Consider the following 21661-nt stretch of genomic DNA (forward strand, 5'->3'; position numbering starts at 1 on the left):
AAATCTGGCTGAACATAATTGCTATTCAGAGCATCCCAGGAGGCCTAAAAAGGCCTTGTAGTGCAGCATGTTTAACCCAGACCAGGAACACTGAATGTGCGTGGATATTTTATAAATCACAGGATTCAGCTAGTCAGGTGTTTTATTCTGTGAGTTTTTCTTAAACAAAGGATTAGGTGAGAAACAGATGTCACCTAAACAGAGGTACATTGTGCTGTAGGAAACTTGCATGTTTTTAAAGTTGGCCTCTTATTTATATAGTCTTACAGGTATATAATCACCCATTTGAAATCCTTAAGCTGTTTGGCTCCCAATCATAGCTGTGTAATCTGGAAGCTTTTGTTTTGCATTTTACTAAGTTACATATGGTTTTGCTTCAAAACAGATTCCCACAAATTTGTGTAAGTTTCAGATGCTTCTGAAAGTTACAACCAAAGGTGGACTTGATCACAAAAGGAAACACTAAAACGCAGTATTCCCTGTTCTTTTATATTTAGCTAATGCTTCATCACCCCAGCTTCTTAGAAATAATGTTGCTAAATATTAAGCATGCAGATTTAAGCCCAACAGTGGGCTCACTTAGTGTAAGGAGGGAAACAGGCTGAGCTTTCCTCCTCCAGCGTGCACACACAAACCTTGGCCAGCTGCAGGCACTCACAGCTGCACAACCACTGCTGATACCATTAGCTTTGCAAGCACTGCATTAAACTTTCATGTGAAACTGTGTGCGCTATGTCACAGGACATATGTGCATATATCACATGGCTGACTTAATAAGCAGACTATATGCTTACAAATACATTATATTTATGTGTACATGGTAGGTTTCTCTTGGTTAAGAATGAACTGATTGAGGCGAAGATTTTGGCTTCTTAGCCAATGTTTGTGCTGCTGCTGTTTCAAAACCGGACCACAGCAGCGTGTCTGCGAGCTACGCAGCACGAAAGTCTGACTGACTCAAGCGACGGAGACCTGGCAGCGTCTGAGCCATGTGTCTCCTCGGAGTGACCTCTGACTGCCCCCGCCACAATTTGGGATACTGGTTTTGGGATGCCGTTTACTTGGCACAGCTCGAATTCCTGCGGGATCGCTTAGGAAAGGCCCATCTCCACCCCAAAGCAACCCCAGCCCGCAGCTGGTGCTGCCGGGACCGGCGACCCGCGGGGGTGATATCCAGCGGGACCCCCGCATCCCTCCCCACCGGAGCCGCGGGGGGGCTCCACGCCCCTTCCCCCGCCGAACCGAGCCGAGCAGCCAAGCGGCTCTGCCAAATCCCCCCCCCCCCCCAAACCCTCCCGGGGGAGCCGCTGGGGACCCCCCGCCCCCGCGGAGCCGGCGGGGCTGAGCCGAACGGCAGCACGCCGCCTCCCGGGCTGCGCAGCGCGGCCGGGGAGCGGCGCGGGGCTGCTCCCTCCCTCTCTCCTCCTTCTTCCTCCTCCTCCTCCGCCCCCCCGCAGGGCAGAGCCGGCGGAGGCGGCGGGCGCGGATGGGCGGACGAGCGGGCGCGGAGCGGAGCGGAGCTGGCGGAGGTCGGTGCGGCGGGAGGGAGGGCGCCGCGGGGTTGGGGTCCCTAGGCTGCTGCTCCCCAAGTTTGTAGGCGGTGGGACTTTGCGGGAAGTTGGGCAGGCAGCCGGCACCAGCGGGCGGTGCGACTCGGCTCGGCACGGCGGAGCGGAGCGGAGCCCTGGGGGGCACGGTGCTCTAAACCCCACCGCCCAGAGCAGCCGGCTCTGGAGGTGCGGGGACACCTCCGGCTGCTCCCCAGCCTGAGTCCATTGTGAAGCCTGACGGTGCCTTCCCAGCAAAAGCGGGGTCGGCAGTGTCCCCTGCACCGCAGCGGGTCCCGGGGGTGCGGGCTGGGGCACCCCCCGGTACAGCATCCCCCGGTGCTTCGCAGCAGAGTGAGCGGGGGGGACACACTTGTTTAGAACGTGCCCCTGAACAGGTTAGTGCTCCGGGGAGGACGGAACGATGACAAAGATAATGCAATTTGCTGTCGTCTCGCCGGGCAGATCCTGCTGCCTGCCGGGGAACCGCTCGGTCCCTAATTTGCGCTGTTTTACGGTGGTTGGGGAGAGAAAACACTTGTGAAGCTGCTTTTTTTTTTTTTTTTTTTTCCCTGAAAGATTAATTTAATTCCGGCAGCGCATCCTACCTCGAATTAAGCCGTGGATGGATGTTGCCATTCACTGATGCATATTTTTAGGTGAAGAGGGGTATTTCTTGAATGCAAGCTGTGGGCTGTTAAAAATAGCTTTACGGCGTGCTTTTGCTGAGAATGCAGTCAAGGTTCAGGGATGGGTTATTATGGTTAGAGTCTGTTAAGCAGCGATTCACCAGCTGAACTTTGGTAGTGTCTTTTTTTCGTGCTGCTTCATTATAATACTACAGCCATACTCTGCAGTGAATTGACTTTCTCAGACACTACTAGATTTGTATGTTAATAGGACAGGATAGTATTGCTAGGATGGTGTATCTAAACACCTACCAAACTTTTAGATATGCACATGTATTTGTATTTTGTTGTATAGTTCTGTGGCCTAAAGGCATCTTCATATTGATTTGCTTGCATATGACATAAGAATGGTTTCACTTCTTGAATTGTTAGCCAGACAAAAAAAATCATTATCACGTCCCATAGAACAAACATGCGCCTTTTGTATTTTGCGTCTAAAAAAAGCAGCTTAGCCAGCTGAGCAGATTACAGCTTAAAATTCAAAAGTTTGCTGGAACTGTTGGTCAAGAGTCAATATTTTTAAGGTTTAACTGAAAATCATATGCGCTCGTTTGCGTAAACAAACACCCAATTGAACAGCACAGCACTTGATACTGACTGGGGACTACTTGATCTTTGGCAAAAAGGGAAATTTCCATCAATAAGAGGTCACAACATGTATATGAAGTATACATATGTTTTTACATCTATGCTATTTGTATACGTTGATATATGTATTTTATATACAGACAGACACTGTATATACACCCCATACTGATGGAGTAGTTGTCTTGAAGCTTTTTTTCTTTGCCAGTGATTAAAGTGTTTTCACACATCTCTTGCCCTGAGAGCTTCTCTGCTGCTGCTGGTGCCATTTCACTCTTGGGCATGGAGTCAAAGGATTCATCTGGCTCATCACATGCCAAAAGAAAGAAAATCAATTTGAATGCAGAAAAGAGGAAACCAGTTGTATGAAGATTTAGTAGTGAAACTACCTTTTTTTTTTTTAAAGAAAAAGGCACTTAGATCCTGAGTCTGTTAAGTGCAGTCATCACGCGGTTCTGAAATCAATAACAAAATAGATTTATGGTTCAGGTTTTGTAATAGGAGGACTAATCACAAATTCAGAGTGTTTTATTTGGTGGTTGGTAACAGGAACATGATGAAACAGTGGAGATTTAAATGACAAAACACTTAATTCCGCTAATGCAATGGAAGACAGTAATGGATTTTATCTTCTTTGCTAAACTAAAAGTAGATATCTGAAAACTGAATAAATGAGAAGGTTGAAGCAGACTTTTGTATGTGGATTATTATTTCATATGATTGAAGTGGAAGGATGAAGTTATATAATCCACTAGCAGCATCAGCAAGGAGGGGATTATGTTGGCATAATCATAGAGATGCAAATAAGATACTGCTTATATTTTAACGTTATTTTAAGCAACTTGTGGCAGGAGCTTTGTGAGAACCAGGCACTTCAGTGGGCAAAGATTGTTTGTAGCCCAGATGATTTCCATGTTAGCACATATGTTTTTAAAGATGGACTGTGTCTCAATACTAAAGTATCTCTCAAAAGTATTTTTTTAGTATTTAAGATCAAGTTATTAGGTGGGTGACAGCAAAATCTTCTGAAGTTCATGATGTATTGCTGACCTTGATACTATGAACTCCCCAATGAGGATTTCTTATCAAATTCCTCTGCTGACTAGAAAGAGAATCCTTTTTATTATTATTAACTCTTTTTCCTATGCTGAGTGCTTCCTCATATGTTCATAGAAGCAAATTTTAAGATGTCGTAACTCAGCGTTGTGTTACTATTATATTCTGTGTTTTTAACGTTGTTCTGATATACTGCTCTCTAGAGATAAGCCAGCAGCAGAGTCCTGATCTTGCCTAAATGATGTATTGATTTAGGAAGTTAGAGCATCCAACTGTGTTTCTCTTTTGGTGCAGATACATCACTTGGGTGAAGAGACCCATGACTTCAACAGGTGCCAGTTCACTCCCTCTCCCTCCTAGGTCTTAATTACACTTACAGTTACTGTATCCTTAAAGGCTGTAAACCCCACAATCTCAGTAAATCCCAGATTCTGAGGAAATGTGTGGTGACATCATTCAGTGCTGCTCTGGATACTCGAGCAATGTGAATCCCCCCATTTCTGACGTCCTCTAGAGTTTGCAGGAGCTGTACCCTGGTTTGAACTGGACGTCTTAATTGCTGTCGTCAGGCTTCAATTCTTCCCTTAACCCACCTATTTTCCTCTGTACCTCACACAGTGAGGGATAACTCTGAATTCCCACCACACTCCTTGGCTGGAGTGAAATTGCTCAGCTGGAAGAATCCAAAGTGCTGTGGAAAAACAAGGTAGATTTCCAATAAGAGAGCTTTTTTAAAATCAGTTTTTAAAATTTTTTTCTGCTTTCCCCCACAAATTAGTACTTCTTATTTATTTATGGTTTTCAGTGAAGTGCACTGTTTTTCTTACCGATGAAGTGCGGTGCCAGATTTGGAGTCTAAATACTGCTATTCACACGACGGGACAGGATCTGTAAGCTCCTACAAGTTCTTATCTAAAAGCAACCTGATTTACACTGAACTCTCCACTTATACTGCAATTTCATTACAATTAACTAAATACATATAGCCCTGTTGACCCATTCCCTTAAAAATATGTAGAGCCATCTATGTATTGAACAGAAAGTGTGTTGTACAGTCACACTGGCTGTTTGTCCCTGTGACCTTTTCATTTGTGTTTCCTGGGCTGAAAGATACAATTACAATTCCGTCCTGGTTGCTCAATTTGATTTTTACATGCGAGGGAGACACGAAAGCTACCGAGGAGCGGCAGGCGCGTTGCAATGGGAGCTCTGTAATCCTCTGATTACACAGCTGTGCCTGACACACCACTAAACAGCACTTTAGGGGCAAGCAGTTAATGCTGCTTTGCCATGGAATATTTATCAATTTATGTTACACCTGGTTTCCAGCAGCTGTTGAACGTGGCTTGTAAGCACTAGTCTTAAGGAGCGTGGCATCCTCTGTAACAGGAGATGACCAGGTGATGCACGTGATACTTTGTGAAGAAGAAAAATGATGTCCACGTGGGTGCCAGCGGCTGTTGGCAATGACAGGGCAGCTGTGGTGGTGATGAGAGACCAGATGTGATGGTGAATGTGAACAGGAATGGTCCATGCCAGGCTCTGTCCCAATGCTGTCCCTCTGTTCTGTTGCAGCAGTCATGGACCCACCAGCCCCAGCCCATCACCCTGCTTCTTCCCATTCCCAGATACAGCTTCTTGAAATTCCCACAATAACCTGAACAGGCTGAAACACGGGTTTTCAAAATCTCTAAAGTGGCAAGCCTGCTGCTTTCCTTATGAACTTGCCAAAAATGAGGTAGGACACATAAGCTAACCCAGCTCTTGAAATATTTTTGGAGCTCCTGATGCAACAAGCCTTCATCCTTTGGATTGCAGAAAGCAGCTGAAGCCCCTGAAGCAATGTGGATGGTGGAGAGCACTTGGCTGCCAAAGCACTTGCCTTCTGTGTAATGGGTTTCCTTTAAAATGAACTTATTCATGTAGAGAAATGTGGTGATGGAAAGGTAGGGAAGTGCCACAGGCCTTGGAAATTCATGCAAAGGTGGAAGTGAAAAGCAAGAAGGATTTCAGATCTGATATGGTGTCCACAGTCTGGAGAAGACAAGACACTAAAATTCCTTGGCAAAAACTCCTGGAAACATCTGGGCAGCCCCAGCCTTGGCTTTCAATATAAACTCTGAAAGCAATCTGAAATACAGGAGTCAGGGTAGATCCTAGGGCTGTAGAGCCCTAAACTGTGCACCTTTGGTATAATTCTGGTTTTTCCTTAAAGAGCAGCAAGTTCATTCAGTGTTCTTGCTTGGCAAGGTTGCAGAATAGGGATCTAATGGTTCACTACTTCCTAAAATTTACAGTTACTGTGTTATAAATATGCTTCTATATACCAAGGGCTACTAAATACATACCTTTTATTCTAAAATGTATTGTGCTGTCATTTGGACTCATGAAATATGCACATTTTAAAAATAAGCTTGGATTTTTTATGCTGACTGTCTAGGTTATTCCTCCCCATGAAGTGCACACCGTACAAGGTGCAAACCTGTACCTAAATAGCAAAATACTCAAACTGACATTTTTAATTTGCTTCATGCCTTACAGTGGGGAAAGAGATGTTTCACAAGGAGATATTTTTCCTGTAAAGAACCTTGATATTCAGTGTGGGTGAATGTACCCTGCTATCTTACCATCAAATTAGAAAAACTGATGAGATTGAAAAAGACTTTTTCACCATTATTTTTTGTTTAATGTATTGGTGCATGGTTTAAATCTGCCAAGTTTAAGTTATACCTAGGAACTCCTCAGAATTATGTGGAATAGAGGGAAGGACATTTCTTTCAAATAACAGCAGTTATTGTGTTACAGGTGAGTTTTAACCAGGAAGAACTCTGAGATCAAACAGAAAGAGTGAAGATAAAACGTGAGGTTCAAAGATGTAGCGAGAAAAGAAGATAAGACTGCTTTGAAAAAAATGCGAACTTCTGTAAGGCACATAGGAAAAATAATAGAGATTTATCTGCAACATGTGTACTTAGGAGATGGAAGAAGCCTGGTAAACGGTGGTGTTGAAAGAGTGCAATGAAAGTGGGCAGCACTTTAGATGTGAGTTTACAATATTGGATGATTTCAGATGACTGAAGATGATGATGTCCTTATATGTTCTTCATGCCTAGTTTAAGTTCAGGTCTTGGAGAACTGTGCGGGGAAAAAAACCCCACTTAATTGAAGTGCTTTAGATCTGGCATCAAATTAGTCGTGAGATACCAACAAATAGGAGAGAACTCAGGAAAAAGCGCAATAGAAATCAGGATTCTGGAAGGTTTTGCACATGGTTTGAAGAAGATTTGAGAACCTGGTGTTAACCTTGCTGTGCCTACACTAAGATATAATGGCCTATGAGTGCCAGAATTTATTAATCCGAAGAAGGAGAAGGATTCTGTTTGACTGGTGCAGACAGGAGGTTTGACTTTAGCTGGAGATTGGAGGAAATGGAGGAGGAAATTTAATAGATTATTAGGAGTGTATATCACCTAATTAGATGGGTTTGCCTGCAGGGCCAACTCTTCACAGGGGAGCTTCATCTACTGAAAAATCTTTAACGGGTCTTAAAAACAACACTTTTTTGGACATCTGTCAAATGCCTTATCTAATATTCCTTTCCAGCCTCTGCAATTTTGGCTACTTGGTAGTTGAGAAATTTGTCTTCCAACTGAGATACATAGATATTAAATAGATAATGTTAAGTAGATATCTTTAATGTTAATTAAGTTAAATGGAAAATTATTTGGAAATTTGTGGATTTTCAAGGAACACTCTGCAAGCTCAGCTTTTCATAGATGTATTTCACCATGTTAGGCTGGTGGTTGCGCTTCTCTTCCGGCTTCAGTCACTGGTCAGTGCATGTGTAGGGCTACTGCTGCACAATTCATAGAATCACAGGATGGTTTGCGTTAAAGGGACCTTCCCAGCTCCCCCATTCCCACCCCTGCCATGAGCAGGGACATCTTCACCAGCTCAGGTTGCTCAGAGCCCCGTCCAGCCTGGCCTGGGATGTCTCCAGGGATGATTCATCCACCACCTCTCTGGGCAACCTGGGCCAGGCTCTCACCACCCTCATGATACAAAATTTCCTCTGATGCTGCTGGCTGTTTCCTTCAAGACAGTGGCCTGAGGAAATTTCCTGGAGCCATTTCTGGAAGGGATTTTGAATGCTGCTTTGTGGAAGTGGGAGAGGAGCAGGCTGCGTGTGTACATTGGGTGTTGAGCCCCTGCAGAGCTGATGCCAGTTCAGGTCCCCGAAGGAACGTGGGTTCACTCTGTGAGGTTGTGCTTCAGGCTCAGGGACTCTTGGCTGCTTTTCTGGCTCCCTGGAGCTCTGACCTGGGGTAACACTGGGATATCTGGGTCATAACTACATCTCTTGCAAGCGCAGAGGTCAGAGAAAAAGGCTGAGTGATAACACTCCTGTTCAATAAAGGTTACCAGTAGCAATTAGAACACAAGATACATGGTTGTCTCTTCATTTAAAGAGACAAAAACACGTTCTTGAGCAATTCAGCATTGAATATTACAGCTTTATGCCCTGAGCAACTCATCGGAGCCATTCATAAACTAAATAATTTAGATGAAAAATTTCATAAATTATAGAGCTATGGAAACAGTTTCTCAGGTTGAGGATTAACTTGCCTGAGGAACAGATAAGGATAAATCAGAACGAAACCACTATCACTCTTGACATTTAGTATTAGAATTACTTTGCAAAGCTATTTATACCAGCTTTAAAACAGTTTCAACAAGAAATGAGATGTGAGAGGTGAACAGAAGGGAAGAGAGGAACCAAAGCTCATCCCTGTCATTATAGGAAGGAGGAAAAATTCATTTGTCTAACATCAGGCTATTTTAAATACTGAAGTGTTCAACTCTTCAGAGAAGATTTTTGAACATTGCCGAGGAGATCCGCAAAATTAAAAATACACAGCATAGTAAAATGAAACACATATTGGTATCCATGGAAATCCCACGTTGATTTCTCTTGCATTAGGGTACATCAAGTGTAATTCAGCTCTTGGTTTCCACTGGTTTAAGTGGGACCAGAATTGAAGACACTGAATATGTTTTGAGTTTGTTTTGGAGAAGTTCAGAGTCCTCTGCTTGATTAATCGTGTGGCTGTAGAGGTGAGGCTGGTAAAACTTAGCAGTGGTCTGCTGGAATGCAGTTCTACCTTAATTCCCCACTACATTTTTATTTATTTACTTATTTATTAAAAAAACCAACTAACCAAATGACCTCAAAAGCAACATGCCCAACTCCCCCAACAAAACCCAAACAAAAAACCCCACAACACTACATATCAGTAACTCCTCTTTGGGTAAAACATCCTTCTCTATACAGCTTCAAATCACCCACTGTTATTTTCTGCATACAGCTTTAAAAATTGAATATTCCTGTTGTTTGATATCAGAGTTACGATGTTGCAATAGCTCATTTTGGTGTAATACATGGGAATGCATAAAAAGCATCTGAGTTTTGACAGCTTTTTCTTTTAATGGTACTCATTAAGTGGGTGTAGTAATCTATCCAGTTTTCCAATTATTTATCTTGCTGTGGTAGTATATTGGACAATATAAAAGTGTACTATGTAATATAAAAGTGTACAATGAAAATACAGCGTGTAACAATGATTTTTGTTGGACTATTACAATTCCTAGAATTTCAGCCTTCTAAGTATTAGAAAGTGAATGGAAATTTGATGACAATATGTATTTGTGCATTAAAAATACTTGTCTGTTACTGAGACAAGAACATCCCAACCCTAATCATTAAAAATGCTACACAGCAGCATTTCGGCAGCTTTCTTTGTGCATTTTTAAAGACAACAACTAATTCTGAAATAGCAAATATAATTAAGTCGCATTTAACAAAAAAATGGAGGGTTTCAAATTAGGTAATATAAATGCTGTGTTCATTCCAAACAACAATTCTCAGGATGAACCTCTGGCTTCATTAAAGTCAGTGAAATGTCTTCCTGCTGACTTCAGCATGCCAGGATTTTAAAAAATAAATTGAAATGGGATCTTAAAAAGTTTTCTTCTTGATGAATTACCGGAGCTAAAGTCATTCAGCTGTACTTCTCTGTGCATATGTTCTTTAGTTCAGCCAGGAAGTCTTAAGGTGAAGATAATGTCTGGTGGGGACACGAGGGTATGCGAGAAGGAAACAATATTTCTCCTTGAAATAATATATCAGTAGTTGTGGTATCCCAGAGGTCCCCTTTTATTGAGATGCTGCAGACATGTGCTAAGGGAAGCTGGCCGTGCAGGTGGACATTCCTCTTGAGGATATTTAGGCCTTAAAAGTAATGAAAAGCTCCAAAGTCTAACTTTATTTAAAGTATTGCGTTACTGCATTGTGCGGATAGGAGTTTGACCAGACTTTTGCATCAAGTGCAGCATTCAGGCATGGGTTTAGCGTCATTTTTAGTTTTGTCCTTTTGGCATCAGGGATTTTTATGCAGCAATTGAATAGGAGGAAGGAATTAATTTGATTTAGCGATGTCAAACTGCAAATGAAGTTCCTCCTAGCACATCCTTCAAAGAATGCTCAATGGCACTGCATTTAGCCTGCCATCCGCTTTATTTTTGCAGGGATATTTTTGAACTTCCTCTGCTGATAAATATTTAGAGTTTGTTTATATTTCATTTGATTTCTGTTAGATAGTGCTTACAGATTTTTTTTTTTCCCCATAAATACTTATTACTGAAGAAATTGGTGTTGCAAGCCTTGAAATTGCAGTGGTAGCAATTTTGTAATTTCAGCTGTAGCTGACTGACAGTATATTTATTAATTGACCAAGAGAGGCTTATAGCTTTCTAAAAGAGAACTTTATTTTGGGCTATAGGAGTTAGAAGGGGAGCTGTAATTGCTTTATGTCTGGAGTGCAGATTTAGGTGCAGGAGGTCTGGATGGATTAGATGTGGCCATCGAGGATCAATAAGGTATGAACAGTGGAAAAGCTGTTTTCTGTTTGTAAAAGGACGCTGCAAAGCTCAGAATGGAAATCGCACCTATTTCTTTTTTTTTGCTTAATTAAAATCTAATGAAAAACAATTCGGAGAAAGATGAGTTGATATTAATTACATTGAGCACTTGAAGTATTTAATTTGCAAAATTCTGTGCAGTCTTTTCTTGCAACCTGGTTCTATATGATTCTAACCGGTGTTGCCCAGCTAAACCTCAGTGCAGTTTTGCTACGCCTTGCTAATTCCTTTTTGGAGTCATGTTTTTCCTGATGTGACTGTGGCAATCCCGCTTTAATTAGATAACAGGAGTTGTCACCATGCATAAGGATCACGATGTCTAGGAGTCTCGGAAGTATCTGTGTCAAAATAAATAAATAAAACATCTAAGAAGCTTTACCAAGAAGCAGAAAACTTAAAAATCGAATTGGTTAGCAGCACTGAAATCACAGAATCACAGAATGTCAGGGATTGGAAGGGACCTGGAAAGCTCATCCAGTGCAATCCCCCCATGGAGCAGGAACACCCAGATGAGGTTACACAGGAAGGTGTCCAGGCGGGTTGGAATGTCTGCAGAGAAGGAGACTCCACAACCTCCCTGGGCAGCCTGGGCCAGGCTCTGCCACCCTCACTGGGAAGAAGATTCTTCTCAAATGTAAGTGGAACCTTTTGTGTTCCAGTTTGTACCCATTACCCCTTGTCCTGTCATTGGTTGTCACCAAGAAGAGCCTGGCTCCATCCTCCTGACACTCACCCTTTTACATATTTATAACCATGAATGAGGTCACCCCTCAGTCTCCTCTTGTCCAGCTCCAGAGCCCCAGCTCCCTCAGCCTTTCCTCACACGGGAGATGCTCCACTCCCTTCAGCATCTTGGTGGCTGCGCTGGACTCTCTCCAGCAGTTCCCTGTCCTGCTGGAACTGAGGGGCCACAACTGGACACAATATTCCAGGTGTGGTCTCCCCAGGGCAGAGTAGAGGGGCAGGAGAACCTCTCTGACCTACCGACCACCCCCTTCTAATCGACCCCAGGTACCATTTGCCTTCCTGACCACAAGGGCACAGTGCTGGGTCATGGTCATCCTGCTGTCCACCAGCACCCCTAGGTCCCTTTCCCCTACACTGCAATGAGTTACCTTATTATATTGGAGCCTATAGCCACCAGATGTCACTCATTTGGTGCACAGCTGTGCTGGGGAGAAATACACCCTTGGTGTGTAAAAGATAAAAAAAGTAACAACTTGCTATAAGAGGCTTTGTTTCTGTTTGTGTTTAGAATTGGCAACTATCTTCCTTGATAAATATTTTCATCTTAAAACAGATTGTATATATTTGTTTCTCACAAATAAGCTAGACTTGCATTTTTTATGAGCCTTAAATGTCAGCAGTGACATTTTGAAATTCAGTCTTTAAGAAAATAATTAATAGGCTTACTAAATATTCAAAAAGATGAAGGTACATTTTATGAGAAGGACAGTTTTGTTATTATGAACTGCACTATCATTACAGACATTTTAACCAGTGGCTTAAATACATATTAATCTTCAGCTGAGTTAAAAGCAATGTGATGAGTCTTAAAGTCATGCAGGACTGAAAGCAAAGTGGAAGAATGTATAGAGAGGGGAAGGACCACTTCTAAAATTCAAAAAGAGTATACACTTATAGAATGATGCAGTTAATCCTCAGGTCTTCAAGGCTTCAAAGAAAAGTGTAAATAAAGATGGATGGATGGATGGATGGAAGGGGATATATCTCTAAAGTGGAAAGGAGCACGTGGTACCCAATGCAAAGCTATTTTTCCCAACCCAAATGAGCACGAACAGTGTCAGTGAGCAGGGTGAGATGACTAATTGCTCGTTTGCACTGGCTTGTGATCTGGGTCTTGGTGTTCAATGGTGTTTTTTCCTCCCATTACCAGAGATGCTAAACTGACAGGTGCAGATCCTCTTCATGCTCCATGGTCACCTCATGCTCAGTTATTTTTTGGTCTGTACCCAAAGGCAGCACTGTTAGAAAGGGGAAATTTCATTTTCTGGACTTGAAGCAGAAAGACTGAAAACTGAGTCATTTCTGGAAGGGTAACGATTAGTGGTTTTGTGTTTGTTTTTTCTTTTTTTTCCCCCTCTGGTACCTCTGTTGTTTGTTTTTACATTTTAAATGTGCCTTCTACCTCAGCTTTCAGTTTAGGATGGAGTCACACTCGCTCTATGGATCTCATGCAGGTTGGAAGACGTAAATCCATCGCTTTGAGTGAATGATGTGAGGGCTGCTCTCCAAACTGTTTTCCTTTTGAATCCTCAGGAGCAGCTGTTTTGAAAGACTACCTACCTTCATTTCTCATCTGTGGTGACAAATGTACTCTAGCGTGGCATTCACTAACTGCAGGCAAAGTCTATGGCACAGACTTTTTTTTCCCACCTTTTCTTCTATGCTTGAGCAAAAGTAGAGGTGAACAAACCACTCCTTAACTAATAGAAGTGGGGTGATTTAGTGTTTTAGCAGCTAGTATGAAACCAATTATATTAATGAGGGCTCCAGTTGTATATGAGACTGATGGTTTCACTTTCCTGCTATAGGTCTTGCACCCTTGGTCCTGAAAATGTCACCTGCCAGTGTTGGCCCTGGTAAGACCTGATACGGCTCTGGGATGGGGAGTGTGATAGCAGCTTAGGAGAGCCTGAAAAAATTACGTTCTGTATCTTTTGAGCTTATGGAAGGACTGATATTCACCCCATTTAATAGGGTTAACAGGGGAAATTCAAATCCAATGCTGTCTGCCTTAGATGATTTATTTAGAAATTGGATTGCCAGTGCTTTTCTATTGTATACAACACATACCTGAATTTTGTTCAAAGTCCCTCAATCCTCATGTAATGGGATTCTGGATGATGTTAGGAGATCTAGATTTTTCTTGGATGTCTACCTTTTTATGCCATATGGTAGTACAGGTAACACATGTCAGTACTCTGTCATTTTGTCATTCACAATTTGAAAAGCGCCTTTGAAAAGCACTCTGACACCTGCCATTGCTATTCACTCCAAGAAAGTGAGTTCAGTCCGTGCCCCAAGGGTCTGATGCACATGGACATTAAAATCTGAGATTACCCCGAGTCTGCTGTGTCTGGCACAAATGTTTGCAACTGAAACCAGTTTTTCAGGTTGGACAGAAGCTTCTATATAAGATTAATGAAATTATATATATATATAGTATTTAAAAGTTCATGTTTGGAGAGTACATTTTGTCTGTTCTAGATCAGCTTTGCTGGCATAGCTTAGCCCTGTAACCTTTAGGAGGAAAAGTAAGAATAACTTCAAAGTCAAGTGTTCACATGTAAAGGAAGAAAAAACATATAATTGTAAGGTTTTATTATGATTTGCTATTGTTATCAAAGTCTGATTTATAACGCTGAGCCATGCAATAAAGAAACTGAGGTCTATTATCAGCATGTAATTTATTTTTTCACTTAATGAGAACTGTGAAATTTTCTGAGTTTACAGATTGTGCTGAAATTCTGCAGTCACTATGATTATAAATGTTTTGAATACCGAGGGCATTTTTCAGGATTTAAACATGCAAGAAAGTTGTAAATTAAATCAAATGGTCCGTAGTGAGGACCTGGGATGAATGGTTTTCTAGCATGCCTAATTTCTCCACGTATTGGTAAAGTAAGCGCTATAAAAGCAGAAGGACTGACTCAGTTATTCACACAGTAGGTTTCATTTTTGTCCACTGGAAAGAGTTTGTCCATCAGGGCCAAAGAGCTGATGCCTTTTCACGTTCCTTGTTGGCTCTGTGTGGTCTGAAGCCCTATTCCAGCTGTGGGACCTGCTGTATTGAAGCACCTTGGAGATGCCGAAGGGGATTGTCCCAGTGGAGATGCCAACTCCCCCTTGAAAGCAAAGCAAAGTGAGGAACTCATGGAGCAATTGTGTTGCCAAAGGGTGGAGGGTTTCCATGGGGAGAGCACCACAGCAGTTCATTATTTAAAAAAGCAACGAAAATAACCAATTTGGCTGCCAACCTCATTGGCCAGACTCTCACATCTGGGTGATGAGGCTGTTGCATTGATGTTGCGGCTATTTCTGTTGAAGAAGGTGGGACTGGGGCAGCTTTGCTCTTCTGGTACCTCCACCGCAGAGGACACAATGCAGGGTGGAGGTGTCATGGTGTCCAAAACTGCTCCCACCAGCCGCTGAGTCATATTCCTGAAGCTTTGATGGAAGACGTGGCATTTTGTGGCACTTTATTGCATGTTTTTCTCTTTAGATGTGGACGTGGAGTAATCTTTGTAGAAGATGGTGATTGATATAGCTTTTTGTGCAAATGTTGTGTTTTGTTAACAGCATACTTGAGGGTGGAAGGCATTAAATGAAGCTGAGACACAACTTAATAAAAATTATTGATAGACCAGGTCAATATGGACCCATTTTTCACATTTCTCTGGATTTGAGTCACTAAAAGAACCATCTTTATTTTGGCATAGTCCCTGCTGCAGACATAGGTTAAGGAAATTGTAGTTTATTTCAGAAAAAGAATATCCCTTCCAAATGCATCTGTATGCTCTTGATGCCATCTTAGTCTCCTGCATGTCTGAGAGCTTAGACTGCATCAACAGCATAAACCAAGTTATTACATTAATCTCGTGAAATCAAAGATTCATGTCTCTGACTCAAGGTTGTGTAAACACTGTTGGCAACAGATAAATTTCAGAGGAAATTCATTTGAATATGTGGGAGGTATTTTTGCTGGAGATGGTTTTTGGTTAGATACGTTAATTCTGCTAAAGGTGGAGTTTATAGATCCTTGCAAAGTATTTTGTGAGGCATATTCTGGAGATATTTTGAGTTCTCTGCAAAGTTTTATAATGTTAATGCTCTATGAAATTTTTTTCTGCATCAGAAACTAAGCTTTTGGGGTTATTAACAGTCATGTATCTGTTCTTGAAAAGCTGGCTGCCAACTGTACTTGATGGAACTTGTGTCACTTCAGATTCCTTCTGTGAATTGCTTCAGTAAATGGTTTATTTCAAGGAGTGGAACCTGAGCTCCAGAACTAGTGTCGCTCTGATTTCAGCTGCAAAAAAGCCACTCCATGCCCTCCTCTATTTGTTGAGAACCAGCTATATCAATAAGCAGTGCTGTTTAAAAATACAACCTCACTTTACCTCTCTCTATTCACCTTTGAGTTGTGCCCTGCTGCCCCCAGGAACACGGGGATTTTTTGGCAGTGAGAGCTTTTTGGGCAGAGAAGAGCATTTGAGAACAGTTGCTCAACCTTCTTCCTTAAAACTGTGTCCTCTGGGGGCTCAGGAGACGGTCTGTCCCACAGAGCAAGTGAGAGGAGCATCCCAACCCCAGGCATAAAATGATAGAATCACAGAATAGTTTGGCTTGGAACAGTTCTTCAAAGGTCATCTAGTCCAAACCCCCTGCCATGAGCATCCCTGTAGAGCACCCAAGAGGTGTTCATGTAGGAGTCCATGAGGACTAACCTGTGACCTGTGAATAGGATATTTATGCCATCTGGGAGCTCCATCAAAAGTGGGCTTTCTTCTTTTTTTTTTTTTCCCCAAGTCTTATGAGGAGCAGCTGAGGGAACTGGGTCTGTTCAGCCTGGAGAACAGGAGCTGAGGGGAGACCTTCTGATCTCTGAACTGCCTGAAAGGAGCTTGGAGCATGGAGGGGGTTGGTCTCTTCTCCCAAGTAACAAGTGATAGGACAAGAGGAAATGGCCTCAAGTTGCACCAGGTGTCATGGTTGAGACGGACAAACGGCAACGAGGGGAGGTTTAGATTGGATATTAGGAAAAAGTTCTTCATGGAAAGGGTTGTTGGGCATTGGAACAGGCTGCTCAGGGCAGTGGTGGAGTCACCATCCTGGAGGGGTTTAAAAGGTGTTTAGATGAAGTTCTTAGGGACATGGTTTAGTGCCAGAGTTGGGTTGTGGTTGGACTCGATGATCCTGAGGGTCTCTTCCAACTGATATGATTCTATGATTCTATGAATTTCTCGGTGCAAAGCCTTAAAAAGTGAGTTTTGACCCCCCTGCAGTTTAAGCAGAGGAAAAGTGGAAGGTTGGTTTGGGACACTCTCCCTACAACAGAAGTTAACTAATTAACATCTCCATTGGAAAAAAAAAAAGAAATCTTTTCCAGAGCTTGCCTGGGATCGCCTCTGCACCACAAATAAAGACCATCTAGTTTGCTTTGCTAAATATTGCCTTTATGTTGCAGAAAATGCTGCAGAAGAGACAGAGTGTGAGGGAGCACAGACCAGATTTTTCTTGGGCCATTCATCATTATGCAGATTTTTTTTTTCCTGGTTTCTTTCCATGGAGCTTCAGTAAAGTTTGTTCTCTGATCTTTATCTTGTTTGTTTACAATCTGCAGTCCAGCTAAACGCAATGTAAAGCATGAAAAGGTATTTGTGGTTGTGTTCTTTCCAAGTGGAAAACAAATATACTGAGGCCAAACAGGGACAGAACCTGCAGGATACACAGTCAAGTGAAGGGAGTCAGCGACTCAGTGGCTGAGGATATTGCAGTATTTACTTACTATGTCCCATACACAGCATGGCTTTTTGTTCTTGTTGTTACTGTTGTAAATGGGGGTCTTTGCGCGGTTCCAGGATAACCAGGCTAGAGTTTACTACGTTATGAAAATTGTATTGAGAGCTGTGTTTTGTAGAGAGGCTGGTGAAAGGATGAAACATGTTCTCTTTCATGTAATAGTGGAAATCAGAATGAAGATATTGGAATTTCTTTGAAGCTTGCGATAGAAGTGGTATTCTTTAGCCGTAGTGATCTGAAAATAGGAGAGGGCAATAATGAGTGTTTAATCCATCATTAAATGGCATTCAGTTCCACATCACGTATGTGCTCTGCCTATAAAGATATATGTTGTTATCAACAGAAAACAGAGCATAGCCACACAGAAACTTCTTCAGAATGATGGTATCTTGTAAGCTGGTTAGTAAAATATATTGCACTTTTCTGCGGTTAAAGAGAATGTGATATAGATGAGCGATGGAGTTTAAGCCTTTGAGGAAACACTCATGAATAATGGTAGGAGACTTTGGAAGCAAATGTTGCTTGACTTATGCAGAATAAACACCTTCTTAAGATGCTGAAAGCAATATAATATACTCCATCAGAAAGCTTTTGCGTAATTACCTGTAGCCACAAGTTACCTGCAAGAATTGTATCTGGTGATACTGTGTTACTCTTGAGATAACTAATCTGCAATTTCTTGAGAATACTTAGACCTTTTTGGGTTCTCCACTGGACTTTGAACTCCGAACCTGCTTAACTTTGGTACAAGTGTGTTGTTCCTTGGTACTTTAATGGTCTGAGATTTATCTGCTGTGTTGTTGCATAAAGAATTAAAGTTGTTGAACAATTCTAAAAGTTACTACTAAGCTTGGAACACTTTTTTTTTAAGCAAAGACACAGTTGTGATTTGGCGTCAATGAATAGTTTTTGTTGACTAATTTGTGTTTGAATTGACAAGAAACTTTAATGACAGACTCAAATACTGAGTTTGTCTTTTCAGGATGCAGCTGTGTATTTTTCCTTTCACCCACTCAGCACTAGATGGAAGATGAAATGCCCTATTCATGAAAAAGTACTTACATGGTACTTATGTACAGATGAGACATGTTTTTCCATCCATTTTAATGCATGTCTCATGGAGAAGGTACCTTCTATGAGTCATCATAAAAAAATTCAGATGACTGTGTTAAGATACTGAAGTTTATGGAGAAAATTTGGTTTGGAGGTGGAGGAAAACCCCTTCTCAGTCACTAAAAATCAAATGAGCAGCTGTTAGCGTGTATGTCACCCTAGAATAGTCACCACAATATCGTGTTTAAAACAATGTTAAGTATCACATGGACCGATTGGCTTCAGAAAGACTGCTTATTTATGAAGCGTGAAGGTATATCAAATGAATCCTAGTAGATATCATTTGTTTGCATTATTGCATGCAAAAACATTTTACCATACCATGAGATAAACAGGCACTAAGGGCATTACACTACTCATATTCTATTTATTCCATATAATGTTATTCATCCCTCAAAAGCAGCATTAAATTAGCAGCTGATCCCTCACAACCCACAAGATTTAGCAGTTCACACTGTGTACCCCTTGCAAAGTGGCAATAAGTATTAGATTTCAGATGGTGGGAAAAATATGTTTCTCACTTTAAATCGACTTGAGGTAGCAGCTGCTAAAATCAAGTAAAATCAAATGTGTATAAAGAACAAGATGGTAATGAGAGTAACATAACTGTGAATGCCCACTATTTTGCTGTGTGCCGAGGCTTAAAATGCTTGGCAGGACTGTTGGAAATAGTCTCAGAACATTTTTCTCCCACGTGCCAGTTCTGGACCAGTAATCAATGCAAGAGACAAAGACCCTTGTTTAAAATAACTCTTCATCACTGAAGGATATTTTTTCCTGCAAATTCAACTGCACTGCACTAGCTCTCCATCTCTCCCTCAAATAAGAGTCAGCTGGCACTCTGAATGGCAAGATCTATTTTTCTTCAGCACAACGAGGCTCTGCTGTTCGTCTCACCCAGCCTTAGAGGTGTGGATGGCAGATGCCTAAATCTCAGGCAGTCACTCGAACTTTATGGTGCAGCCAACACAGAGAAATTTGCTGTCCAAGAGTGATTTCCCCATGTTCAGACAAGGTGATGAAAATGAGCATGCTGTCCTCACCAAACCAAGCTTTGCATGAAGGGAAACCCCCTATCTCTATCGAGCAAGTTGCTCCAGAAGAGCTATTTGAGTAAATTACAGCAATATCTGTCCAGAGGCTTCAACAATGAAGCCCGAAAATAAAGCAGGATGGGCAGCTGTCAGGAGGAAATGCATAATGAAAAATAGCCTGCATTTGATAAGCGAACCCTGTCAATACTAGACTGATTCTTTGCCTCTGGAGTTTTCTGAAGATAAGCACTTATTTATTTTTGATTGCAGCCTGACTGCAGGCCATATGGGAGCTGTCTTTAGATATGATATTTTTTCCCACCTGCCCACCTCCAAACCCCCTGGATTTGTTTGATAAAAATATCTGGAGTGGAAATGCTTCATAATGGATTCAGCCTTCATGCTTTGTGTTTCCCCGTTGTGTTAGTACTTAGAATAGGAATTTGGCTGATTCGTGGGATGATAGTGTGATTTATTCCTTGAAAGAACATATAGGTAAGAATTTCTATTATCGTGAAGTACTGTGACATTCTATGTTAGGAAAGAAACCTCAATAGCTGTTGGATCTTATTAAAAATGGAATAAAAACATTTGTGGCAAACCAGCCTTATCACATCCACTCTCTGCACCTGAAGTTCTATTTCAGGTGATCCCTTTACCTTTACACTGAGCTCTTTGGTTATTTTCTTTTTTTTCCATGTAACAAAATAAATATGGCAAATTCAACCTGAAGAATTCTCACTGAATAAGTGATTTATTGTTCTATGCACGTCTTTATCTTATTCTTGATATTATGTGTCTTTCTGCAGATCTAAGAAAATACACTTTTTCTTAGCAAGGAGTTAAAGTTAAATCCCATTAGCATCAGTATTTCCTGTGTTCTGGCTTGCAGTGATTCGATCATTTTAATGAGGGACTGACTGGGTTTTTTTTTTCTGTTACAGATGGGATTTCTGATTGTATTCTGAATACCAGAGCTTTTAAATCTAGCTCCAGATTTTTGGGATAGGAATCTGTGAGCCCCACAGGATGGATCCGTTGGTTTATCTCTGTTTTCATGGAAAGACCTCAAGGACTATGTACGATATATTGGGAGGTTGCTTGCAGCTACCATGAGAATTAAAGAAATAAAATTAATAAACTTTGACCATGTATAATGCTTTTTGAACCTGGCTTAAAATGGCTTTTCTGTGAGAAAATGTAAAGACAGTTTTTTCTATAGTGTGCAATTTTTTCGTGTTCAATATCAATCTGTCAGGGTTTCTGTAGCACAACGCTATGTGAGATGAACAGAAACCCAGTGAAGTGAAAAGATGAGTTGCTGGAGATGTTGCACATCATCGGAAGCAAGTTTTGATCAGGAGTTGAGAAGTGTGTCCTGTAGGCAAAACTCTGCTTTGAGAATCCTTCTAAATACATGAGAACAGAATTTTGATTCCCGTTTGGACAAGAGGAAGGGTTTAAATACATTGACATGAGCTCTGACCTGATGCAGGGTGAGGGATTCACAGTGCTTGGGACGTGTGAAGTTACAGGTCAGGCGGCTTTTTTATTTTATTTGTTTATTTTTTCCAGGGCTTTTGGACCCGTTTTTCAGGAGAAATCATCACAGTGCTGATGCCCCCAATCCCTACACTCTCTGAAAACCTTCAGTATAAATCTTGCACAGGAATAGCTTTTGGAAAAGAACCTTGTGTGGATCTGAGGCAGATGTTAGTGCAGAGGAATTGTTGGCACAGTCTCGCAGTCTCGTCCCTACCTTAAGTGTGGAAGAACCTGTTGGTTACCTTTGAAACCTGTATGGTAGTTTAGATCTAATTGGAAGACTATGACATAGTTTGGAGTTTATCAGTAGGCTGGCTGGCTTTGGTTCTGTTTTATTTTGCTGTCTAGACTTTTTATTCTGCAAGTCACCCAAAAATAAGTGATGGATCTGGTTCTAGAATGATTTAAATCAGTTGAAATACAAAGGAAAAACAAACAGAAGTGGTTAACATTTTTGATGATATTTTCCTCCCCAAAAATCAGTTTAAGTCAAAAATAGGTAATAGCAAGCTTAATTATTATTTTCACATTTTCAAGGCAAGTCAAATGATAACGCATCCAAGAATGT

General features: G+C 41.5%; 1 protein-coding gene across 3 annotated transcripts in view; it reads left to right on the forward strand.

Annotated features, from left to right (window-relative positions):
• The first annotated feature begins 1379 nt into the window (after nt 1-1379).
• Nucleotides 1380-21661, forward strand: part of CHST15 (carbohydrate sulfotransferase 15) — a 45328-nt gene continuing 25046 nt past the window's right edge. The window contains exons 1-2 of one of the 3 annotated variants that reach the window (XM_065066775.1): nt 1462-1529; nt 13411-13458. The gene's annotated coding sequence lies outside the window, so the exon portion shown is untranslated. The other 2 variants (XM_065066774.1, XM_065066776.1) reach the window with 2 other exon arrangements.

Source organism: Columba livia, chromosome 6 (genome assembly GCF_036013475.1).
Source record: "Columba livia isolate bColLiv1 breed racing homer chromosome 6, bColLiv1.pat.W.v2, whole genome shotgun sequence".
NCBI classification, from domain to species: domain Eukaryota; kingdom Metazoa; phylum Chordata; class Aves; order Columbiformes; family Columbidae; genus Columba; species Columba livia.